This window comes from Ascaphus truei, chromosome 4 (assembly GCF_040206685.1).
Source record: "Ascaphus truei isolate aAscTru1 chromosome 4, aAscTru1.hap1, whole genome shotgun sequence".
Lineage (NCBI taxonomy): Eukaryota > Metazoa > Chordata > Amphibia > Anura > Ascaphidae > Ascaphus > Ascaphus truei.
This window is the reverse complement of record NC_134486.1, coordinates 33,955,043-33,981,483: the sequence shown is the minus strand read 5'-3', so window position 1 is coordinate 33,981,483 and position 26,441 is coordinate 33,955,043. Positions and strand designations below refer to the sequence as shown.

The following is a 26,441-nucleotide window of genomic DNA, read 5'->3' as shown; positions in this document are numbered from 1 at the left end:
ACTTAATGCAGAAGGAACCTCCACCTTTGGCTGTGCTTTTACAAACATCGAGAGAGGTTAACCTTAAGGAACATCTAACAAGTTTCATTCTCTCCTATACTTCTGTTGAAAATGCTCTAAATAAACAGTTCAAAAATAAATAATAGGGACTTTATTACATTTTGAAATCGGCTTGGTTTGAGACGATTTAATGTGCAGAGCATAGAAGATGAGGTGGCCGAGTGGTTAAGGCGATGGACTGCTAATCCATTGTGCTCTGCACGCATGGGTTCGAATCCCATCCTCGTCGTATGCTTTGTTTAATTTCTGATAATTAATCACGTTTTTAACGCTTGCCATATCTGCCAGTGACTCCATTTATTTTAATTTAATCCAACCCCTGAACTTCTAGTATTAGAGATGGAAGGATCATAACGGGACTGCCCTGTTGAAATATTAATGGTGTCAGTGGGCATACAGTTCCTCTACCTTAAATTAATGTCAAGCGGCCCAGAAGGCTTTTTTAAATAAATATTATAAGACATTTGCTGATATCTTAACCTCGCATCTTCTGTCATTGTTTCATAACTGTATGTCTCTTTTAAAACTCACTTCAGAAATGCCGTAGGCAATCATTGTCACTCTCCCTAAAGAGGGATCACATTCTTTGTTCAAATTACAGACCTACATCCTTACTTAATACTGATGGAAAATGAAAGACAAAAATTATGGCAAACACATTGGGGGAGGTTCTTCCTTCCATGATCCAACCTGACCTGGTGGGTTTTGTCTCTAAGAGACAAGTAACAGACACCACCAAGAGAAATTTCAATCTTATATATTATGCACGTTCTAAACAAATTCCCTAAGTTCTCCTTTTCATGGAGGCAGAGAAAGCCTTCGATAGACTAAATGGGAAATATAACCTCTAAGGGCTTATGGTCTTTATGAAGGATTTTTGGGGGCTGTATCTGCTCTGTACGACTACCCTACTGCAAGAGTCAATGCTGTGGGTTCCTCTCTGAACCTTTTCTCTTATCAAATGGTACTTGCTGGTGATGCCCCCATTAACCACTGATATTTGCATTGGCTTTTGAACCCTTAGCTATAAGCATAAGGAAGAATCCAGACATTTTGGGACTTCAGTTGGGAGAGACTGAATATAAGTTGAGTTTATTTTGCAGATGATATTCTTTTGATGTTAACTAATCTGCAATTTTCCCTAACAAGTTTCCAAAAAAACATTACATACCTTTAGTACAATATCAGATTTCAAAATGAATTTCACTAAACTAAAGGCTCTTGCTATACTGTAGGTATGCATCAAGCTATGGAAGCAGCTCTCAAGAACTCTTTTTCTTACCGCTGGAAATATCTTTCATCAAATACTTGGGTATTTATATTACAAAGGACCAAGCTTATTTATACATGGAAAATGACCCCCTTTATTTAAGACACTTCTAACAGATTTGTACTCGTGAAAAATTGTAGATTTCATGGCTGGGTAGAATTGCCAGGTTGTTTGTTATATGTTTTCCAGGCCCTCCCTATGTCTATCTCTCAGAGGGAATTGAATACTTTATAGTCAACAATAAATACATTCAAATGGATGGGGAAGAAAACAAGAACATCTATGACCAATTTGTAGAGAACAACGGTGAGGGGTGGCTTGGTCCTCCCAAACTTTAACTTCTATCTGACCACACAATTCTCAGCTCTCATTGACTGGCATGCCAACCCTGATCCCTAATGTTGGGTGGAAGTTGACAATGTACCACTCTGAGTTTTTCCTGCTTTGACAAACTGTAACTGTGTCTGAATTCTATCTTTATTAGAGACTGTATTTCTCTTCTATATAATATTTTACAGGATGTGTACCCAAGTACTAATCTTTCATACATGCTACACTGGGAAAGAGAACTGGGCATGAATTTATCACTATAGAAGTGAGAAGTTATATCTAGTGATACATCTAAAAGTTCAATCTGCACAAATGTAAAGACAAATGGATATAAAGTTCTCTTTGTTTTGGTATCTAGGGCCAGATAGAGTTGGCATAATATTTCGGGAGTCCTCCAATAGATGCTGGAGAGGTTGTGGGAAAGTTGGAACGATGAATCATATCCAAACAGATCGATATACTGTCTTCACACGTATTATCAGCATGTCGATGCACAATTGCGAATTACTTAATGCAGAAGGAACCTCCACCTTTGGCTGTGCTTTTACAAACATCGAGAGAGGTTAACCTTAAGGAACATCTAACAAGTTTCATTCTCTCCTATACTTCTGTTGAAAATGCTCTAAATAAACAGTTCAAAAATAAATAATAGGGACTTTATTACATTTTGAAATCGGCTTGGTTTGAGACGATTTAATGTGCAGAGCATAGAAGATGAGGTGGCCGAGTGGTTAAGGCGATGGACTGCTAATCCATTGTGCTCTGCACGCATGGGTTCGAATCCCATCCTCGTCGTATGCTTTGTTTAATTTCTGATAATTAATCACGTTTTTAACGCTTGCCATATCTGCCAGTGACTCCATTTATTTTAATTTAATCCAACCCCTGAACTTCTAGTATTAGAGATGGAAGGATCATAACGGGACTGCCCTGTTGAAATATTAATGGTGTCAGTGGGCATACAGTTCCTCTACCTTAAATTAATGTCAAGCGGCCCAGAAGGCTTTTTTAAATAAATATTATAAGACATTTGCTGATATCTTAACCTCGCATCTTCTGTCATTGTTTCATAACTGTATGTCTCTTTTAAAACTCACTTCAGAAATGCCGTAGGCAATCATTGTCACTCTCCCTAAAGAGGGATCACATTCTTTGTTCAAATTACAGACCTACATCCTTACTTAATACTGATGGAAAATGAAAGACAAAAATTATGGCAAACACATTGGGGGAGGTTCTTCCTTCCATGATCCAACCTGACCTGGTGGGTTTTGTCTCTAAGAGACAAGTAACAGACACCACCAAGAGAAATTTCAATCTTATATATTATGCACGTTCTAAACAAATTCCCTAAGTTCTCCTTTTCATGGAGGCAGAGAAATCCTTAGATAGACTAAATGGGAAATATAACCTCTAAGGGCTTATGGTCTTAATGAAGGATTTTTGGGGGCTGTATCTGCTCTGTACGACTACCCTACTGCAAAAGTCAATGCTGTGGGTTCCTCTCTGAACCTTTTCTCTTATCAAATGGTACTTGCTGGTGATGCCCCCATTAAAGCTGCAGTTCAGTCTTTTTTTTTTTTTTTTTTACATTTATTTTTTTACTTCAATAGTTTCATGTGTGCAATCTCTAATTACCTAAAGAACAGTATAGCTGCAGCTCAATTCGTTTTCCATGTATTGATAGGTCGAAATTTGGTGACATATTAAAAACTGGCATTTGTTTATAATCTGCTTGACTGGATTGGAAGCTCATGAATATTCATGAGCATTCCTGCACTGACAAGTGCTAGAGGGAGGGCAGGGCTGACAAAGGGGTGTGCCAGAGCTTGTGACAGGACATGAAGGGGCAGTGCCTTAGCAAATGCTTGTTAAAATAGAATACAAGAAAATTGATCTTTCAAAGTTGTTTTTTTTAAAACAGAAAATGCTAAAAGTATTTTTTCTTACTACAGAACTGATTTATTAAAAAAAAACACACATGCAGGATATTGACTGAACTGCAGCTTTAACCACTGATAATTGCATTGGCTTTTGAACCCTTAGTTATAAGCATAAGGAAGAATCCAGACATTTTGGGACTTCAGTTGGGAGAGACTGAATATAAGTTGAGTTTATTTTGCAGATGATATTCTTTTGATGTTAACTAATCCGCAATTTTCCCTAACAAATTTCCAAAATAACATTGCATACCTTTAGTACAATATCAGATTTCAAAATGAATTTCACTAAACCAAAGGCTCTTGCTATACTGTAGGTATGCATCAAGCTATGGAAGCAGCTCTCAAGACCTCTTTTTCTTACCGCTGGAAATATCTTTCATCAAATACTTGGGTATTTATATTACAAAGGACCCAGCTGATTTATACATGGAAAATGACCCCCTTTATTTAAGACACTTCTAACAGATTTGTACTCGTGAAAAATTATAGATTTCATGGCTGGGTAGAATTGCCAGGTTGTTTGTTATATGTTTTCCAGGCCCTCCCTATGTCTATCTCTCAGAGGGAATTGAATACTTTATAGTCAACAATAAATACATTCAAATGGATGGGGAAGAAAACAAGAACATCTATGACCAATTTGTAGAGAACAGCGGTCAGGGGTGGCTTGGTCCTCCCAAAGTTTAACTTCTATCTGACCACACAATTCTCAGCTCTCATTGACTGGCATGCCAACCCTGATCCCTAATGTTGGGTGGAAGTTGACAATGTACCACTCTGAGTTTTTCCTGCTTTGACAAACTGTAACTGTGTCTGAATTCTATCTTTATTAGAGACTGTATTTCTCTTCTATATAATATTTTACAGGGTGTGTACCCAAGTACTAATCTTTCATACATGCTACACTGGGAAAGAGAACTGGGCATGAATTTATCACTATAGAAGTGAGAAGTTATATCTAGTGATACATCTTAAAGTTCAATCTGCACAAATGTAAAAACAAATGGATATAAAGTTCTCTTTGTTTTGGTATCTAGGGCCAGATAGAGTTGACATAATATTTCGGGAGTCCTCCAATAGATGCTGGAGAGGTTGTGGGAAAGTTGGAACGATGAATCATATCCAAACAGATCGATATACTGTCTTCACACGTATTATCAGCATGTCGATGCACAATTGCGAATTACTTAATGCAGAAGGAACCTCCACCTTTGGCTGTGCTTTTACAAACATCGAGAGAGGTTAACCTTAAGGAACATCTAACAAGTTTCATTCTCTCCTACACTTCTGTTGAAAATGCTCTAAATAAACAGTTCAAAAATAAATAATAGGGACTTTAGTACATTTTGAAATCGGCTTGGTTTGAGACGATTTAATGTGCAGAGCATAGAAGACGAGGTGGCAGAGTGGTTAAGGCGATGGACTGCTAATCCATTGTGCTCTGCACGCATGGGTTCGAATCTCATCCTCGTCATATGCTTTGTTTAATTTCTGGTAATTAATCACGTTTTTAACGCTTGCCATATCTGCCAGTGACTCCATTTATTTTAATTTAATCCAACCCCTGAACTTCTAGTATTAGAGATGGAAGGATCATAACGGGACTGCCCTGTTGAAATATTAATGGTGTCAGTGGGCATACAGTTCCTCTACCTTAAATTAATGTCAAGCGGCCCAGAAGGCTTTTTTAAATAAACCACTTAACCCACTGATTAACCCACCCATTAACCACTGATATTTGCATTGGCTTTTGAACCCTTAGCTATAAGCATAAGGAAGAATCCAGACATTTTGGGACTTCAGTTGGGAGAGACTGAATATAAATTGAGTTTATTTTGCAGATGATATTCTTTTGATGTTAACTAATCTGCAATTTTCCCTAACAAGTTTCCAAAAAAACATTACATACCTTTAGTACAATATCAGATTTCAAAATGAATTTCACTAAACTAAAGGCTCTTGCTATACTGGAGGTATGCATCAAGCTATGGAAGCAGCTCTCAAGAACTCTTTTTCTTACCGCTGGAAATATCTTTCATCAAATACTTGGGTATTTATATTACAAAGGACCAAGCTGATTTATACATGGAAAATTACCCCCTTTATTTAAGACACTTCTAACAGATTTGTACTCGTGAAAAATTGTAGATTTCATGGCTGGGTAGAATTGCCAGGTTGTTTGTTATATGTTTTCCAGGCCCTCCCTATGTCTATCTCTCAGAGGGAATTGAATACTTTATAGTCAACAATAAATACATTCAAATGGATGGGGAAGAAAACAAGAACATCTATGACCAATTTGTAGAGAACAACGGTCAGGGGTGGCTTGGTCCTCCCAAACTTTAACTTCTATCTGACCACACAATTCTCAGCTCTCATTGACTGGCATGCCAACCCTGATCCCTAATGTTGGGTGGAAGTTGACAATGTACCACTCTGAGTTTTTCCTGCTTTGACAAACTGTAACTGTGTCTGAATTCTATCTTTATTAGAGACTGTATTTCTCTTCTATATAATATTTTACAGGATGTGTACCCAAGTACTAATCTTTCATACATGCTACACTGGGAAAGAGAACTGGGCATGAATTTATCACTATAGAAGTGAGAAGTTATATCTAGTGATACATCTAAAAGTTCAATCTGCACAAATGTAAAGACAAATGGATATAAAGTTCTCTTTTTTTTTTGGTATCTAGGGCCAGATAGAGTTGACATAATATTTCTGGAGTCCTCCAATAGATGCTGGAGAGGTTGTGGGAAAGTTGGAACGATGAATCATATCCAAACAGATCGATATACTGTCTTCACACGTATTATCAGCATGTCGATGCACAATTGCGAATTACTTAATGCAGAAGGAACCTCCACCTTTGGCTGTGCTTTTACAAACATCGAGAGAGGTTAACCTTAAGGAACATCTAACAAGTTTCATTCTCTCCTATACTTCTGTTGAAAATGCTCTAAATAAACAATTCTAAAATAAATAATAGGGACTTTAGTACATTTTGAAATCGGCTTGGTCTGAGACGATTTAATGTGCAAAGCATAGGAGATGAGGTGGCCGAGTGGTTAAGGCGATGGACTGCTAATCCATTGTGCTCTGCACGCATGGGTTCGAATCCCATCCTCATCGTATGCTTTGTTTAATTTCTGATAATTAATCATGTTTTTAACGCTTGCCATATCTGCTAGTGACTCCATTTATTTTAATTTAATCCAACCCCTGAATTTCTAGTATTAGAGATGGAAGGATCATAACGGGACTGCCCTGTTGAAATATTAATGGTGTCAGTGGGCATACAGTTCCTCTACCTTAAATTAATGTCAAGCGGCCCAGAAGGCTTTTTAAAATAAATATTATAAGACATTTGCTGATATCTTAACCTCGCATCTTCTGTCATTGTTTCATAACTGTATGTCTCTTTTAAAACTCACTTCAGAAATGCCGTAGGCAATCATTGTCACTCTCCCTAAAGAGGGATCACATTCTTTGTTCAAATTACAGACCTACAACCTTACTTAATACTGATGGAAAATGAAAGACAAAAATTATGGCAAACACATTGGGGGAGGTTCTTCCTTCCATGATCCAACCTGACCTGGTGGGTTTTGTCTCTAAGAGACAAGTAACAGACACCACCAAGAGAAATTTCAATCTTATATATTATGCACGTTCTAAACAAATTCCCTAAGTTCTCCTTTTCATGGAGGCAGAGAAAGCCTTCGATAGACTAAATGGGAAATATAACCTCTAAGGGCTTATGGTCTTTATGAAGGATTTTTGGGGGCTGTATCTGCTCTGTACGACTACCCTACTGCAAGAGTCAATGCTGTGGGTTCCTCTCTGAACCTTTTCTCTTATCAAATGGTACTTGCTGGTGATGCCCCCATTAACCACTGATATTTGCATTGGCTTTTGAACCCTTAGCTATAAGCATAAGGAACAATCCAGACATTTTGGGACTTCAGTTGGGAGAGACTGAATATAAGTTGAGTTTATTTTGCAGATGAAATTCTTTTGATGTTAACTAATCCGCAATTTTCCCTAACAAATTTCCAAAAAAACATTACATACCTTTAGTACAATATCAGATTTCAAAATGAATTTCACTAAACCAAAGGCTCTTGCTATACTGTAGGTATGCATCAAGCTATGGAAGCAGCTCTCAAGAACTCTTTTTCTTACCGCTGGAAATATCTTTCATCAAATACTTGGGTATTTATATTACAAAGGACCCAGCTGATTTATACATGGAAAATGACCCCCTTTATTTAAGACACTTCTAACAGATTTGTACTCGTGAAAAATTATAGATTTCATGGTTGGGTAGAATTGCCAGGTTGTTTGTTATATGTTTTCCAGGCCCTCCATATGTCTATCTCTCAGAGGGAATTGAATACTTTATAGTCAACAATAAATACATTCAAATGGATGGGGAAGAAAACAAGAACATCTATGACCAATTTGTAGAGAACAGCGGTCAGGGGTGGCTTGGTCCTCCCAAAGTTTAACTTCTATCTGACCACACAATTCTCAGCTCTCATTGACTGGCATGCCAACCCTGATCCCTAATGTTGGGTGGAAGTTGACAATGTACCACTCTGAGTTTTTCCTGCTTTGACAAACTGTAACTGTGTCTGAATTCTATCTTTATTAGAGACTGTATTTCTCTTCTATATAATATTTTACAGGGTGTGTACCCAAGTACTAATCTTTCATACATGCTACACTGGGAAAGAGAACTGGGCATGAATTCATCACTATAGAAGTGAGAAGTTATATCTAGTGATACATCTAAAAGTTCAATCTGCACAAATGTAAAGACAAATGGATATAAAGTTCTCTTTGTTTTGGTATCTAGGGCCAGATAGAGTTGACATAATATTTCGAGAGTCCTCCAATAGATGCTGGAGAGGTTGTGGGAAAGTTGGAACGATGAATCATATCCAAACAGATCGATATACTGTCTTCACACGTATTATCAGCATGTCGATGCACAATTGCGAATTACTTAATGCAGAAGGAACCTCCACCTTTGGCTGTGCTTTTACAAACATCGAGAGAGGTTAACCTTAAGGAACATCTAACAAGTTTCATTCTCTCCTATACTTCTGTTGAAAATGCTCTAAATAAACAGTTCAAAAATAAATAATAGGGACTTTAGTACATTTTGAAATCGGCTTGATTTGAGACGATTTAATGTGCAGAGCATAGAAGACGAGGTGGCCGAGTGGTTAAGGCGATGGACTGCTAATCCATTGTGCTCTGCACGCATGGGTTCGAATCCCATCTTCGTCGTATGCTTTGTTTAATTTCTGATAATTAATCACGTTTTTAACGCTTGCCATATCTGCCAGTGACTCCATTTATTTTAATTTAATCCAACCCCTGAACTTCTAGTATTAGAGATGGAAGGATCATAACGGGACTGCCCTGTTGAAATATTAATGGTGTCAGTGGGCATACAGTTCCTCTACCTTAAATTAATGTCAAGCGGCCCAGAAGGCTTTTTAAAATAAATATTATAAGACATTTGCTGATATCTTAACCTCGCATCTTCTGTCATTGTTTCATAACTGTAAGTCTCTTTTAAAACTCACTTCAGAAATGCCGTAGGCAATCATTGTCACTCTCCCTAAAGAGGGATCACATTCTTTGTTCAAATTACAGACCTACATCCTTACTTAATACGGATGGAAAATGAAAGACAAAAATTATGGCAAACACATTGGGGGAGGTTCTTCCTTCCATGATCCAACCTGACCTGGTGGGTTTTGTCTCTAAGAGACAAGTAACAGACACCACCAAGAGAAATTTCAATCTTATATATTATGCACGTTCTAAACAAATTCCCTAAGTTCTCCTTTTCATGGAGGCAGAGAAAGCCTTCGATAGACTAAATGGGAAATATAACCTCTAAGGGCTTATGGTCTTTATGAAGGATTTTTGGGGGCTGTATCTGCTCTGTACGACTACCCTACTGCAAGAGTCAATGCTGTGGGTTCCTCTCTGAACCTTTTCTCTTATCAAATGGTACTTGCTGGTGATGCCCCCATTAACCACTGATATTTGCATTGGCTTTTGAACCCTTAGCTATAAGCATAAGGAAGAATCCAGACATTTTGGGACTTCAGTTGGGAGAGACTGAATATAAATTGAGTTTATTTTGCAGATGATATTCTTTTGATGTTAACTAATCTGCAATTTTCCCTAACAAGTTTCCAAAAAAACATTACATACCTTTAGTACAATATCAGATTTCAAAATGAATTTCACTAAACTAAAGGCTCTTGCTATACTGGAGGTATGCATCAAGCTATGGAAGCAGCTCTCAAGAACTCTTTTTCTTACCGCTGGAAATATCTTTCATCAAATACTTGGGTATTTATATTACAAAGGACCAAGCTGATTTATACATGGAAAATTACCCCCTTTATTTAAGACACTTCTAACAGATTTGTACTCGTGAAAAATTGTAGATTTCATGGCTGGGTAGAATTGCCAGGTTGTTTGTTATATGTTTTCCAGGCCCTCCCTATGTCTATCTCTCAGAGGGAATTGAATACTTTATAGTCAACAATAAATACATTCAAATGGATGGGGAAGAAAACAAGAACATCTATGACCAATTTGTAGAGAACAACGGTCAGGGGTGGCTTGGTCCTCCCAAACTTTAACTTCTATCTGACCACACAATTCTCAGCTCTCATTGACTGGCATGCCAACCCTGATCCCTAATGTTGGGTGGAAGTTGACAATGTACCACTCTGAGTTTTTCCTGCTTTGACAAACTGTAACTGTGTCTGAATTCTATCTTTATTAGAGACTGTATTTCTCTTCTATATAATATTTTACAGGATGTGTACCCAAGTACTAATCTTTCATACATGCTACACTGGGAAAGAGAACTGGGCATGAATTTATCACTATAGAAGTGAGAAGTTATATCTAGTGATACATCTAAAAGTTCAATCTGCACAAATGTAAAGACAAATGGATATAAAGTTCTCTTTTTTTTTTGGTATCTAGGGCCAGATAGAGTTGACATAATATTTCTGGAGTCCTCCAATAGATGCTGGAGAGGTTGTGGGAAAGTTGGAACGATGAATCATATCCAAACAGATCGATATACTGTCTTCACACGTATTATCAGCATGTCGATGCACAATTGCGAATTACTTAATGCAGAAGGAACCTCCACCTTTGGCTGTGCTTTTACAAACATCGAGAGAGGTTAACCTTAAGGAACATCTAACAAGTTTCATTCTCTCCTATACTTCTGTTGAAAATGCTCTAAATAAACAATTCTAAAATAAATAATAGGGACTTTAGTACATTTTGAAATCGGCTTGGTCTGAGACGATTTAATGTGCAAAGCATAGGAGATGAGGTGGCCGAGTGGTTAAGGCGATGGACTGCTAATCCATTGTGCTCTGCACGCATGGGTTCGAATCCCATCCTCATCGTATGCTTTGTTTAATTTCTGATAATTAATCATGTTTTTAACGCTTGCCATATCTGCTAGTGACTCCATTTATTTTAATTTAATCCAACCCCTGAATTTCTAGTATTAGAGATGGAAGGATCATAACGGGACTGCCCTGTTGAAATATTAATGGTGTCAGTGGGCATACAGTTCCTCTACCTTAAATTAATGTCAAGCGGCCCAGAAGGCTTTTTAAAATAAATATTATAAGACATTTGCTGATATCTTAACCTCGCATCTTCTGTCATTGTTTCATAACTGTATGTCTCTTTTAAAACTCACTTCAGAAATGCCGTAGGCAATCATTGTCACTCTCCCTAAAGAGGGATCACATTCTTTGTTCAAATTACAGACCTACAACCTTACTTAATACTGATGGAAAATGAAAGACAAAAATTATGGCAAACACATTGGGGGAGGTTCTTCCTTCCATGATCCAACCTGACCTGGTGGGTTTTGTCTCTAAGAGACAAGTAACAGACACCACCAAGAGAAATTTCAATCTTATATATTATGCACGTTCTAAACAAATTCCCTAAGTTCTCCTTTTCATGGAGGCAGAGAAAGCCTTCGATAGACTAAATGGGAAATATAACCTCTAAGGGCTTATGGTCTTTATGAAGGATTTTTGGGGGCTGTATCTGCTCTGTACGACTACCCTACTGCAAGAGTCAATGCTGTGGGTTCCTCTCTGAACCTTTTCTCTTATCAAATGGTACTTGCTGGTGATGCCCCCATTAACCACTGATATTTGCATTGGCTTTTGAACCCTTAGCTATAAGCATAAGGAACAATCCAGACATTTTGGGACTTCAGTTGGGAGAGACTGAATATAAGTTGAGTTTATTTTGCAGATGAAATTCTTTTGATGTTAACTAATCCGCAATTTTCCCTAACAAATTTCCAAAAAAACATTACATACCTTTAGTACAATATCAGATTTCAAAATGAATTTCACTAAACCAAAGGCTCTTGCTATACTGTAGGTATGCATCAAGCTATGGAAGCAGCTCTCAAGAACTCTTTTTCTTACCGCTGGAAATATCTTTCATCAAATACTTGGGTATTTATATTACAAAGGACCCAGCTGATTTATACATGGAAAATGACCCCCTTTATTTAAGACACTTCTAACAGATTTGTACTCGTGAAAAATTATAGATTTCATGGTTGGGTAGAATTGCCAGGTTGTTTGTTATATGTTTTCCAGGCCCTCCATATGTCTATCTCTCAGAGGGAATTGAATACTTTATAGTCAACAATAAATACATTCAAATGGATGGGGAAGAAAACAAGAACATCTATGACCAATTTGTAGAGAACAGCGGTCAGGGGTGGCTTGGTCCTCCCAAAGTTTAACTTCTATCTGACCACACAATTCTCAGCTCTCATTGACTGGCATGCCAACCCTGATCCCTAATGTTGGGTGGAAGTTGACAATGTACCACTCTGAGTTTTTCCTGCTTTGACAAACTGTAACTGTGTCTGAATTCTATCTTTATTAGAGACTGTATTTCTCTTCTATATAATATTTTACAGGGTGTGTACCCAAGTACTAATCTTTCATACATGCTACACTGGGAAAGAGAACTGGGCATGAATTCATCACTATAGAAGTGAGAAGTTATATCTAGTGATACATCTAAAAGTTCAATCTGCACAAATGTAAAGACAAATGGATATAAAGTTCTCTTTGTTTTGGTATCTAGGGCCAGATAGAGTTGACATAATATTTCGAGAGTCCTCCAATAGATGCTGGAGAGGTTGTGGGAAAGTTGGAACGATGAATCATATCCAAACAGATCGATATACTGTCTTCACACGTATTATCAGCATGTCGATGCACAATTGCGAATTACTTAATGCAGAAGGAACCTCCACCTTTGGCTGTGCTTTTACAAACATCGAGAGAGGTTAACCTTAAGGAACATCTAACAAGTTTCATTCTCTCCTATACTTCTGTTGAAAATGCTCTAAATAAACAGTTCAAAAATAAATAATAGGGACTTTAGTACATTTTGAAATCGGCTTGATTTGAGACGATTTAATGTGCAGAGCATAGAAGACGAGGTGGCCGAGTGGTTAAGGCGATGGACTGCTAATCCATTGTGCTCTGCACGCATGGGTTCGAATCCCATCTTCGTCGTATGCTTTGTTTAATTTCTGATAATTAATCACGTTTTTAACGCTTGCCATATCTGCCAGTGACTCCATTTATTTTAATTTAATCCAACCCCTGAACTTCTAGTATTAGAGATGGAAGGATCATAACGGGACTGCCCTGTTGAAATATTAATGGTGTCAGTGGGCATACAGTTCCTCTACCTTAAATTAATGTCAAGCGGCCCAGAAGGCTTTTTTAAATAAATATTATAAGACATTTGCTGATATCTTAACCTCGCATCTTCTGTCATTGTTTCATAACTGTATGTCTCTTTTAAAACTCACTTCAGAAATGCCGTAGGCAATCATTGTCACTCTCCCTAAAGAGGGATCACATTCTTTGTTCAAATTACAGACCTACATCCTTACTTAATACTGATGGAAAATGAAAGACAAAAATTATGGCAAACACATTGGGGGAGGTTCTTCCTTCCATGATCCAACCTGACCTGGTGGGTTTTGTCTCTAAGAGACAAGTAACAGACACCACCAAGAGAAATTTCAATCTTATATATTATGCACGTTCTAAACAAATTCCCTAAGTTCTCCTTTTCATGGAGGCAGAGAAAGCCTTCGATAGACTAAATGGGAAATATAACCTCTAAGGGCTTATGGTCTTTATGAAGGATTTTTGGGGGCTGTATCTGCTCTGTACGACTACCCTACTGCAAGAGTCAATGCTGTGGGTTCCTCTCTGAACCTTTTCTCTTATCAAATGGTACTTGCTGGTGATGCCCCCATTAACCACTGATATTTGCATTGGCTTTTGAACCCTTAGCTATAAGCATAAGGAAGAATCCAGACATTTTGGGACTTCAGTTGGGAGAGACTGAATATAAGTTGAGTTTATTTTGCAGATGATATTCTTTTGATGTTAACTAATCTGCAATTTTCCCTAACAAGTTTCCAAAAAAACATTACATACCTTTAGTACAATATCAGATTTCAAAATGAATTTCACTAAACTAAAGGCTCTTGCTATACTGTAGGTATGCATCAAGCTATGGAAGCAGCTCTCAAGAACTCTTTTTCTTACCGCTGGAAATATCTTTCATCAAATACTTGGGTATTTATATTACAAAGGACCAAGCTTATTTATACATGGAAAATGACCCCCTTTATTTAAGACACTTCTAACAGATTTGTACTCGTGAAAAATTGTAGATTTCATGGCTGGGTAGAATTGCCAGGTTGTTTGTTATATGTTTTCCAGGCCCTCCCTATGTCTATCTCTCAGAGGGAATTGAATACTTTATAGTCAACAATAAATACATTCAAATGGATGGGGAAGAAAACAAGAACATCTATGACCAATTTGTAGAGAACAACGGTGAGGGGTGGCTTGGTCCTCCCAAACTTTAACTTCTATCTGACCACACAATTCTCAGCTCTCATTGACTGGCATGCCAACCCTGATCCCTAATGTTGGGTGGAAGTTGACAATGTACCACTCTGAGTTTTTCCTGCTTTGACAAACTGTAACTGTGTCTGAATTCTATCTTTATTAGAGACTGTATTTCTCTTCTATATAATATTTTACAGGATGTGTACCCAAGTACTAATCTTTCATACATGCTACACTGGGAAAGAGAACTGGGCATGAATTTATCACTATAGAAGTGAGAAGTTATATCTAGTGATACATCTAAAAGTTCAATCTGCACAAATGTAAAGACAAATGGATATAAAGTTCTCTTTGTTTTGGTATCTAGGGCCAGATAGAGTTGGCATAATATTTCGGGAGTCCTCCAATAGATGCTGGAGAGGTTGTGGGAAAGTTGGAACGATGAATCATATCCAAACAGATCGATATACTGTCTTCACACGTATTATCAGCATGTCGATGCACAATTGCGAATTACTTAATGCAGAAGGAACCTCCACCTTTGGCTGTGCTTTTACAAACATCGAGAGAGGTTAACCTTAAGGAACATCTAACAAGTTTCATTCTCTCCTATACTTCTGTTGAAAATGCTCTAAATAAACAGTTCAAAAATAAATAATAGGGACTTTATTACATTTTGAAATCGGCTTGGTTTGAGACGATTTAATGTGCAGAGCATAGAAGATGAGGTGGCCGAGTGGTTAAGGCGATGGACTGCTAATCCATTGTGCTCTGCACGCATGGGTTCGAATCCCATCCTCGTCGTATGCTTTGTTTAATTTCTGATAATTAATCACGTTTTTAACGCTTGCCATATCTGCCAGTGACTCCATTTATTTTAATTTAATCCAACCCCTGAACTTCTAGTATTAGAGATGGAAGGATCATAACGGGACTGCCCTGTTGAAATATTAATGGTGTCAGTGGGCATACAGTTCCTCTACCTTAAATTAATGTCAAGCGGCCCAGAAGGCTTTTTTAAATAAATATTATAAGACATTTGCTGATATCTTAACCTCGCATCTTCTGTCATTGTTTCATAACTGTATGTCTCTTTTAAAACTCACTTCAGAAATGCCGTAGGCAATCATTGTCACTCTCCCTAAAGAGGGATCACATTCTTTGTTCAAATTACAGACCTACATCCTTACTTAATACTGATGGAAAATGAAAGACAAAAATTATGGCAAACACATTGGGGGAGGTTCTTCCTTCCATGATCCAACCTGACCTGGTGGGTTTTGTCTCTAAGAGACAAGTAACAGACACCACCAAGAGAAATTTCAATCTTATATATTATGCACGTTCTAAACAAATTCCCTAAGTTCTCCTTTTCATGGAGGCAGAGAAAGCCTTCGATAGACTAAATGGGAAATATAACCTCTAAGGGCTTATGGTCTTTATGAAGGATTTTTGGGGGCTGTATCTGCTCTGTACGACTACCCTACTGCAAGAGTCAATGCTGTGGGTTCCTCTCTGAACCTTTTCTCTTATCAAATGGTACTTGCTGGTGATGCCCCCATTAACCACTGATATTTGCATTGGCTTTTGAACCCTTAGCTATAAGCATAAGGAAGAATCCAGACATTTTGGGACTTCAGTTGGGAGAGACTGAATATAAGTTGAGTTTATTTTGCAGATGATATTCTTTTGATGTTAACTAATCTGCAATTTTCCCTAACAAGTTTCCAAAAAAACATTACATACCTTTAGTACAATATCAGATTTCAAAATGAATTTCACTAAACTAAAGGCTCTTGCTATACTGTAGGTATGCATCAAGCTATGGAAGCAGCTCTCAAGAACTCTTTTTCTTACCGCTGGAAATATCTTTCATCAAATACTTGGGTATTTATATTACAAAGGACCAAGCTTATTTATACATGGAAAATGACCCCCTTTATTTAAGACACTTCTAACAGATTTGTACTCGTGAAAAATTGTAGATTTCATGGCTGGGTAGAATTGCCAGGTTGTTTGTTATATGTTTTCCAGGCCCTCCCTATGTCTATCTCTCAGAGGGAATTGAATACTTTATAGTCAACAATAAATACATTCAAATGGATGGGGAAGAAAACAAGAACATCTATGACCAATTTGTAGAGAACAACGGTGAGGGGTGGCTTGGTCCTCCCAAACTTTAACTTCTATCTGACCACACAATTCTCAGCTCTCATTGACTGGCATGCCAACCCTGATCCCTAATGTTGGGTGGAAGTTGACAATGTACCACTCTGAGTTTTTCCTGCTTTGACAAACTGTAACTGTGTCTGAATTCTATCTTTATTAGAGACTGTATTTCTCTTCTATATAATATTTTACAGGATGTGTACCCAAGTACTAATCTTTCATACATGCTACACTGGGAAAGAGAACTGGGCATGAATTTATCACTATAGAAGTGAGAAGTTATATCTAGTGATACATCTAAAAGTTCAATCTGCACAAATGTAAAGACAAATGGATATAAAGTTCTCTTTGTTTTGGTATCTAGGGCCAGATAGAGTTGGCATAATATTTCGGGAGTCCTCCAATAGATGCTGGAGAGGTTGTGGGAAAGTTGGAACGATGAATCATATCCAAACAGATCGATATACTGTCTTCACACGTATTATCAGCATGTCGATGCACAATTGCGAATTACTTAATGCAGAAGGAACCTCCACCTTTGGCTGTGCTTTTACAAACATCGAGAGAGGTTAACCTTAAGGAACATCTAACAAGTTTCATTCTCTCCTATACTTCTGTTGAAAATGCTCTAAATAAACAGTTCAAAAATAAATAATAGGGACTTTATTACATTTTGAAATCGGCTTGGTTTGAGACGATTTAATGTGCAGAGCATAGAAGACGAGGTGGCCGAGTGGTTAAGGCGATGGACTGCTAATCCATTGTGCTCTGCACGCATGGGTTCGAATCCCATCCTCGTCGTATGCTTTGTTTAATTTCTGGTAATTAATCACGTTTTTAACGCTTGCCATATCTGCCAGTGACTCCATTTATTTTAATTTAATCCAACCCCTGAACTTCTAGTATTAGAGATGGAAGGATCATAACGGGACTGCCCTGTTGAAATATTAATGGTGTCAGTGGGCATACAGTTCCTCTACCTTAAATTAATGTCAAGCGGCCCAGAAGGCTTTTTTAAATAAACCACTTAACCCACTGATTAACCCACCCATTAACCACTGATATTTGCATTGGCTTTTGAACCCTTAGCTATAAGCATAAGGAAGAATCCAGACATTTTGGGACTTCAGTTGGGAGAGACTGAATATAAATTGAGTTTATTTTGCAGATGATATTCTTTTGATGTTAACTAATCTGCAATTTTCCCTAACAAGTTTCCAAAAAAACATTACATACCTTTAGTACAATATCAGATTTCAAAATGAATTTCACTAAACTAAAGGCTCTTGCTATACTGGAGGTATGCATCAAGCTATGGAAGCAGCTCTCAAGAACTCTTTTTCTTACCGCTGGAAATATCTTTCATCAAATACTTGGGTATTTATATTACAAAGGACCAAGCTGATTTATACATGGAAAATTACCCCCTTTATTTAAGACACTTCTAACAGATTTGTACTCGTGAAAAATTGTAGATTTCATGGCTGGGTAGAATTGCCAGGTTGTTTGTTATATGTTTTCCAGGCCCTCCCTATGTCTATCTCTCAGAGGGAATTGAATACTTTATAGTCAACAATAAATACATTCAAATGGATGGGGAAGAAAACAAGAACATCTATGACCAATTTGTAGAGAACAACGGTCAGGGGTGGCTTGGTCCTCCCAAACTTTAACTTCTATCTGACCACACAATTCTCAGCTCTCATTGACTGGCATGCCAACCCTGATCCCTAATGTTGGGTGGAAGTTGACAATGTACCACTCTGAGTTTTTCCTGCTTTGACAAACTGTAACTGTGTCTGAATTCTATCTTTATTAGAGACTGTATTTCTCTTCTATATAATATTTTACAGGATGTGTACCCAAGTACTAATCTTTCATACATGCTACACTGGGAAAGAGAACTGGGCATGAATTTATCACTATAGAAGTGAGAAGTTATATCTAGTGATACATCTAAAAGTTCAATCTGCACAAATGTAAAGACAAATGGATATAAAGTTCTCTTTTTTTTTTGGTATCTAGGGCCAGATAGAGTTGACATAATATTTCTGGAGTCCTCCAATAGATGCTGGAGAGGTTGTGGGAAAGTTGGAACGATGAATCATATCCAAACAGATCGATATACTGTCTTCACACGTATTATCAGCATGTCGATGCACAATTGCGAATTACTTAATGCAGAAGGAACCTCCACCTTTGGCTGTGCTTTTACAAACATCGAGAGAGGTTAACCTTAAGGAACATCTAACAAGTTTCATTCTCTCCTATACTTCTGTTGAAAATGCTCTAAATAAACAATTCTAAAATAAATAATAGGGACTTTAGTACATTTTGAAATCGGCTTGGTCTGAGACGATTTAATGTGCAAAGCATAGGAGATGAGGTGGCCGAGTGGTTAAGGCGATGGACTGCTAATCCATTGTGCTCTGCACGCATGGGTTCGAATCCCATCCTCATCGTATGCTTTGTTTAATTTCTGATAATTAATCATGTTTTTAACGCTTGCCATATCTGCTAGTGACTCCATTTATTTTAATTTAATCCAACCCCTGAATTTCTAGTATTAGAGATGGAAGGATCATAACGGGACTGCCCTGTTGAAATATTAATGGTGTCAGTGGGCATACAGTTCCTCTACCTTAAATTAATGTCAAGCGGCCCAGAAGGCTTTTTAAAATAAATATTATAAGACATTTGCTGATATCTTAACCTCGCATCTTCTGTCATTGTTTCATAACTGTATGTCTCTTTTAAAACTCACTTCAGAAATGCCGTAGGCAATCATTGTCACTCTCCCTAAAGAGGGATCACATTCTTTGTTCAAATTACAGACCTACAACCTTACTTAATACTGATGGAAAATGAAAGACAAAAATTATGGCAAACACATTGGGGGAGGTTCTTCCTTCCATGATCCAACCTGACCTGGTGGGTTTTGTCTCTAAGAGACAAGTAACAGACACCACCAAGAGAAATTTCAATCTTATATATTATGCACGTTCTAAACAAATTCCCTAAGTTCTCCTTTTCATGGAGGCAGAGAAAGCCTTCGATAGACTAAATGGGAAATATAACCTCTAAGGGCTTATGGTCTTTATGAAGGATTTTTGGGGGCTGTATCTGCTCTGTACGACTACCCTACTGCAAGAGTCAATGCTGTGGGTTCCTCTCTGAACCTTTTCTCTTATCAAATGGTACTTGCTGGTGATGCCCCCATTAACCACTGATATTTGCATTGGCTTTTGAACCCTTAGCTATAAGCATAAGGAACAATCCAGACATTTTGGGACTTCAGTTGGGAGAGACTGAATATAAGTTGAGTTTATTTTGCAGATGAAATTCTTTTGATGTTAACTAATCCGCAATTTTCCCTAACAAATTTCCAAAAAAACATTACATACCTTTAGTACAATATCAGATTTCAAAATGAATTTCACTAAACCAAAGGCTCTTGCTATACTGTAGGTATGCATCAAGCTATGGAAGCAGCTCTCAAGAACTCTTTTTCTTACCGCTGGAAATATCTTTCATCAAATACTTGGGTATTTATATTACAAAGGACCCAGCTGATTTATACATGGAAAATGACCCCCTTTATTTAAGACACTTCTAACAGATTTGTACTCGTGAAAAATTATAGATTTCATGGTTGGGTAGAATTGCCAGGTTGTTTGTTATATGTTTTCCAGGCCCTCCATATGTCTATCTCTCAGAGGGAATTGAATACTTTATAGTCAACAATAAATACATTCAAATGGATGGGGAAGAAAACAAGAACATCTATGACCAATTTGTAGAGAACAGCGGTCAGGGGTGGCTTGGTCCTCCCAAAGTTTAACTTCTATCTGACCACACAATTCTCAGCTCTCATTGACTGGCATGCCAACCCTGATCCCTAATGTTGGGTGGAAGTTGACAATGTACCACTCTGAGTTTTTCCTGCTTTGACAAACTGTAACTGTGTCTGAATTCTATCTTTATTAGAGACTGTATTTCTCTTCTATATAATATTTTACAGGGTGTGTACCCAAGTACTAATCTTTCATACATGCTACACTGGGAAAGAGAACTGGGCATGAATTCATCACTATAGAAGTGAGAAGTTATATCTAGTGATACATCTAAAAGTTCAATCTGCACAAATGTAAAGACAAATGGATATAAAGTTCTCTTTGTTTTGGTATCTAGGGCCAGATAGAGTTGACATAATATTTCGAGAGTCCTCCAATAGATGCTGGAGAGGTTGTGGGAAAGTTGGAACGATGAATCATATCCAAACAGATCGATATACTGTCTTCACACGTATTATCAGCATGTCGATGCACAATTGCGAATTACTTAATGCAGAAGGAACCTCCACCTTTGGCTGTGCTTTTACAAACATCGAGAGAGGTTAACCTTAAGGAACATCTAACAAGTTTCATTCTCTCCTATACTTCTGTTGAAAATGCTCTAAATAAACAGTTCAAAAATAAATAATAGGGACTTTAGTACATTTTGAAATCGGCTTGATTTGAGACGATTTAATGTGCAGAGCATAGAAGACGAGGTGGCCGAGTGGTTAAGGCGATGGACTGCTAATCCATTGTGCTCTGCACGCATGGGTTCGAATCCCATCTTCGTCGTATGCTTTGTTTAATTTCTGATAATTAATCACGTTTTTAACGCTTGCCATATCTGCCAGTGACTCCATTTATTTTAATTTAATCCAACCCCTGAACTTCTAGTATTAGAGATGGAAGGATCATAACGGGACTGCCCTGTTGAAATATTAATGGTGTCAGTGGGCATACAGTTCCTCTACCTTAAATTAATGTCAAGCGGCCCAGAAGGCTTTTTAAAATAAATATTATAAGACATTTGCTGATATCTTAACCTCGCATCTTCTGTCATTGTTTCATAACTGTAAGTCTCTTTTAAAACTCACTTCAGAAATGCCGTAGGCAATCATTGTCACTCTCCCTAAAGAGGGATCACATTCTTTGTTCAAATTACAGACCTACATCCTTACTTAATACGGATGGAAAATGAAAGACAAAAATTATGGCAAACACATTGGGGGAGGTTCTTCCTTCCATGATCCAACCTGACCTGGTGGGTTTTGTCTCTAAGAGACAAGTAACAGACACCACCAAGAGAAATTTCAATCTTATATATTATGCACGTTCTAAACAAATTCCCTAAGTTCTCCTTTTCATGGAGGCAGAGAAAGCCTTCGATAGACTAAATGGGAAATATAACCTCTAAGGGCTTATGGTCTTTATGAAGGATTTTTGGGGGCTGTATCTGCTCTGTACGACTACCCTACTGCAAGAGTCAATGCTGTGGGTTCCTCTCTGAACCTTTTCTCTTATCAAATGGTACTTGCTGGTGATGCCCCCATTAACCACTGATATTTGCATTGGCTTTTGAACCCTTAGCTATAAGCATAAGGAAGAATCCAGACATTTTGGGACTTCAGTTGGGAGAGACTGAATATAAATTGAGTTTATTTTGCAGATGATATTCTTTTGATGTTAACTAATCTGCAATTTTCCCTAACAAGTTTCCAAAAAAACATTACATACCTTTAGTACAATATCAGATTTCAAAATGAATTTCACTAAACTAAAGGCTCTTGCTATACTGGAGGTATGCATCAAGCTATGGAAGCAGCTCTCAAGAACTCTTTTTCTTACCGCTGGAAATATCTTTCATCAAATACTTGGGTATTTATATTACAAAGGACCAAGCTGATTTATACATGGAAAATTACCCCCTTTATTTAAGACACTTCTAACAGATTTGTACTCGTGAAAAATTGTAGATTTCATGGCTGGGTAGAATTGCCAGGTTGTTTGTTATATGTTTTCCAGGCCCTCCCTATGTCTATCTCTCAGAGGGAATTGAATACTTTATAGTCAACAATAAATACATTCAAATGGATGGGGAAGAAAACAAGAACATCTATGACCAATTTGTAGAGAACAACGGTCAGGGGTGGCTTGGTCCTCCCAAACTTTAACTTCTATCTGACCACACAATTCTCAGCTCTCATTGACTGGCATGCCAACCCTGATCCCTAATGTTGGGTGGAAGTTGACAATGTACCACTCTGAGTTTTTCCTGCTTTGACAAACTGTAACTGTGTCTGAATTCTATCTTTATTAGAGACTGTATTTCTCTTCTATATAATATTTTACAGGATGTGTACCCAAGTACTAATCTTTCATACATGCTACACTGGGAAAGAGAACTGGGCATGAATTTATCACTATAGAAGTGAGAAGTTATATCTAGTGATACATCTAAAAGTTCAATCTGCACAAATGTAAAGACAAATGGATATAAAGTTCTCTTTTTTTTTTGGTATCTAGGGCCAGATAGAGTTGACATAATATTTCTGGAGTCCTCCAATAGATGCTGGAGAGGTTGTGGGAAAGTTGGAACGATGAATCATATCCAAACAGATCGATATACTGTCTTCACACGTATTATCAGCATGTCGATGCACAATTGCGAATTACTTAATGCAGAAGGAACCTCCACCTTTGGCTGTGCTTTTACAAACATCGAGAGAGGTTAACCTTAAGGAACATCTAACAAGTTTCATTCTCTCCTATACTTCTGTTGAAAATGCTCTAAATAAACAATTCTAAAATAAATAATAGGGACTTTAGTACATTTTGAAATCGGCTTGGTCTGAGACGATTTAATGTGCAAAGCATAGGAGATGAGGTGGCCGAGTGGTTAAGGCGATGGACTGCTAATCCATTGTGCTCTGCACGCATGGGTTCGAATCCCATCCTCATCGTATGCTTTGTTTAATTTCTGATAATTAATCATGTTTTTAACGCTTGCCATATCTGCTAGTGACTCCATTTATTTTAATTTAATCCAACCCCTGAATTTCTAGTATTAGAGATGGAAGGATCATAACGGGACTGCCCTGTTGAAATATTAATGGTGTCAGTGGGCATACAGTTCCTCTACCTTAAATTAATGTCAAGCGGCCCAGAAGGCTTTTTAAAATAAATATTATAAGACATTTGCTGATATCTTAACCTCGCATCTTCTGTCATTGTTTCATAACTGTATGTCTCTTTTAAAACTCACTTCAGAAATGCCGTAGGCAATCATTGTCACTCTCCCTAAAGAGGGATCACATTCTTTGTTCAAATTACAGACCTACAACCTTACTTAATACTGATGGAAAATGAAAGACAAAAATTATGGCAAACACATTGGGGGAGGTTCTTCCTTCCATGATCCAACCTGACCTGGTGGGTTTTGTCTCTAAGAGACAAGTAACAGACACCACCAAGAGAAATTTCAATCTTATATATTATGCACGTTCTAAACAAATTCCCTAAGTTCTCCTTTTCATGGAGGCAGAGAAAGCCTTCGATAGACTAAATGGGAAATATAACCTCTAAGGGCTTATGGTCTTTATGAAGGATTTTTGGGGGCTGTATCTGCTCTGTACGACTACCCTACTGCAAGAGTCAATGCTGTGGGTTCCTCTCTGAACCTTTTCTCTTATCAAATGGTACTTGCTGGTGATGCCCCCATTAACCACTGATATTTGCATTGGCTTTTGAACCCTTAGCTATAAGCATAAGGAACAATCCAGACATTTTGGGACTTCAGTTGGGAGAGACTGAATATAAGTTGAGTTTATTTTGCAGATGAAATTCTTTTGATGTTAACTAATCCGCAATTTTCCCTAACAAATTTCCAAAAAAACATTACATACCTTTAGTACAATATCAGATTTCAAAATGAATTTCACTAAACCAAAGGCTCTTGCTATACTGTAGGTATGCATCAAGCTATGGAAGCAGCTCTCAAGAACTCTTTTTCTTACCGCTGGAAATATCTTTCATCAAATACTTGGGTATTTATATTACAAAGGACCCAGCTGATTTATACATGGAAAATGACCCCCTTTATTTAAGACACTTCTAACAGATTTGTACTCGTGAAAAATTATAGATTTCATGGTTGGGTAGAATTGCCAGGTTGTTTGTTATATGTTTTCCAGGCCCTCCATATGTCTATCTCTCAGAGGGAATTGAATACTTTATAGTCAACAATAAATACATTCAAATGGATGGGGAAGAAAACAAGAACATCTATGACCAATTTGTAGAGAACAGCGGTCAGGGGTGGCTTGGTCCTCCCAAAGTTTAACTTCTATCTGACCACACAATTCTCAGCTCTCATTGACTGGCATGCCAACCCTGATCCCTAATGTTGGGTGGAAGTTGACAATGTACCACTCTGAGTTTTTCCTGCTTTGACAAACTGTAACTGTGTCTGAATTCTATCTTTATTAGAGACTGTATTTCTCTTCTATATAATATTTTACAGGGTGTGTACCCAAGTACTAATCTTTCATACATGCTACACTGGGAAAGAGAACTGGGCATGAATTCATCACTATAGAAGTGAGAAGTTATATCTAGTGATACATCTAAAAGTTCAATCTGCACAAATGTAAAGACAAATGGATATAAAGTTCTCTTTGTTTTGGTATCTAGGGCCAGATAGAGTTGACATAATATTTCGAGAGTCCTCCAATAGATGCTGGAGAGGTTGTGGGAAAGTTGGAACGATGAATCATATCCAAACAGATCGATATACTGTCTTCACACGTATTATCAGCATGTCGATGCACAATTGCGAATTACTTAATGCAGAAGGAACCTCCACCTTTGGCTGTGCTTTTACAAACATCGAGAGAGGTTAACCTTAAGGAACATCTAACAAGTTTCATTCTCTCCTATACTTCTGTTGAAAATGCTCTAAATAAACAGTTCAAAAATAAATAATAGGGACTTTAGTACATTTTGAAATCGGCTTGATTTGAGACGATTTAATGTGCAGAGCATAGAAGACGAGGTGGCCGAGTGGTTAAGGCGATGGACTGCTAATCCATTGTGCTCTGCACGCATGGGTTCGAATCCCATCTTCGTCGTATGCTTTGTTTAATTTCTGATAATTAATCACGTTTTTAACGCTTGCCATATCTGCCAGTGACTCCATTTATTTTAATTTAATCCAACCCCTGAACTTCTAGTATTAGAGATGGAAGGATCATAACGGGACTGCCCTGTTGAAATATTAATGGTGTCAGTGGGCATACAGTTCCTCTACCTTAAATTAATGTCAAGCGGCCCAGAAGGCTTTTTTAAATAAATATTATAAGACATTTGCTGATATCTTAACCTCGCATCTTCTGTCATTGTTTCATAACTGTATGTCTCTTTTAAAACTCACTTCAGAAATGCCGTAGGCAATCATTGTCACTCTCCCTAAAGAGGGATCACATTCTTTGTTCAAATTACAGACCTACATCCTTACTTAATACTGATGGAAAATGAAAGACAAAAATTATGGCAAACACATTGGGGGAGGTTCTTCCTTCCATGATCCAACCTGACCTGGTGGGTTTTGTCTCTAAGAGACAAGTAACAGACACCACCAAGAGAAATTTCAATCTTATATATTATGCACGTTCTAAACAAATTCCCTAAGTTCTCCTTTTCATGGAGGCAGAGAAAGCCTTCGATAGACTAAATGGGAAATATAACCTCTAAGGGCTTATGGTCTTTATGAAGGATTTTTGGGGGCTGTATCTGCTCTGTACGACTACCCTACTGCAAGAGTCAATGCTGTGGGTTCCTC

General features: G+C 37.6%; 12 non-coding genes across 12 annotated transcripts; all 12 read left to right on the top strand.

The window, feature by feature from the left end:
- The first annotated feature begins 207 nt into the window (after positions 1 to 207).
- Positions 208 to 289, top strand: TRNAS-GCU (transfer RNA serine (anticodon GCU)). Its single transcript has one exon. It is a non-coding gene; the product is annotated as a tRNA-Ser (tRNA).
- A 2,084-nt stretch (positions 290 to 2,373) lies between these two features.
- On the top strand, positions 2,374 to 2,455 carry TRNAS-GCU (transfer RNA serine (anticodon GCU)). Its single transcript has one exon. It is a non-coding gene; the product is annotated as a tRNA-Ser (tRNA).
- Positions 2,456 to 6,656: 4,201 nt separating this feature from the next.
- On the top strand, positions 6,657 to 6,738 carry TRNAS-GCU (transfer RNA serine (anticodon GCU)). The gene has a single exon. It is a non-coding gene; the product is annotated as a tRNA-Ser (tRNA).
- A 2,084-nt stretch (positions 6,739 to 8,822) lies between these two features.
- Positions 8,823 to 8,904, top strand: TRNAS-GCU (transfer RNA serine (anticodon GCU)). The gene has a single exon. It is a non-coding gene; the product is annotated as a tRNA-Ser (tRNA).
- Positions 8,905 to 10,990: 2,086 nt separating this feature from the next.
- TRNAS-GCU (transfer RNA serine (anticodon GCU)) lies at positions 10,991 to 11,072 on the top strand. Its single transcript has one exon. It is a non-coding gene; the product is annotated as a tRNA-Ser (tRNA).
- Positions 11,073 to 13,156: 2,084 nt separating this feature from the next.
- On the top strand, positions 13,157 to 13,238 carry TRNAS-GCU (transfer RNA serine (anticodon GCU)). Its single transcript has one exon. It is a non-coding gene; the product is annotated as a tRNA-Ser (tRNA).
- Positions 13,239 to 15,322: 2,084 nt separating this feature from the next.
- Positions 15,323 to 15,404, top strand: TRNAS-GCU (transfer RNA serine (anticodon GCU)). Its single transcript has one exon. It is a non-coding gene; the product is annotated as a tRNA-Ser (tRNA).
- Positions 15,405 to 17,488: 2,084 nt separating this feature from the next.
- On the top strand, positions 17,489 to 17,570 carry TRNAS-GCU (transfer RNA serine (anticodon GCU)). The gene has a single exon. It is a non-coding gene; the product is annotated as a tRNA-Ser (tRNA).
- A 1,579-nt stretch (positions 17,571 to 19,149) lies between these two features.
- On the top strand, positions 19,150 to 19,231 carry TRNAS-GCU (transfer RNA serine (anticodon GCU)). The gene has a single exon. It is a non-coding gene; the product is annotated as a tRNA-Ser (tRNA).
- A 2,084-nt stretch (positions 19,232 to 21,315) lies between these two features.
- Positions 21,316 to 21,397, top strand: TRNAS-GCU (transfer RNA serine (anticodon GCU)). Its single transcript has one exon. It is a non-coding gene; the product is annotated as a tRNA-Ser (tRNA).
- Positions 21,398 to 23,483: 2,086 nt separating this feature from the next.
- Positions 23,484 to 23,565, top strand: TRNAS-GCU (transfer RNA serine (anticodon GCU)). Its single transcript has one exon. It is a non-coding gene; the product is annotated as a tRNA-Ser (tRNA).
- A 2,084-nt stretch (positions 23,566 to 25,649) lies between these two features.
- Positions 25,650 to 25,731, top strand: TRNAS-GCU (transfer RNA serine (anticodon GCU)). Its single transcript has one exon. It is a non-coding gene; the product is annotated as a tRNA-Ser (tRNA).
- Positions 25,732 to 26,441: the final 710 nt, after the last annotated feature.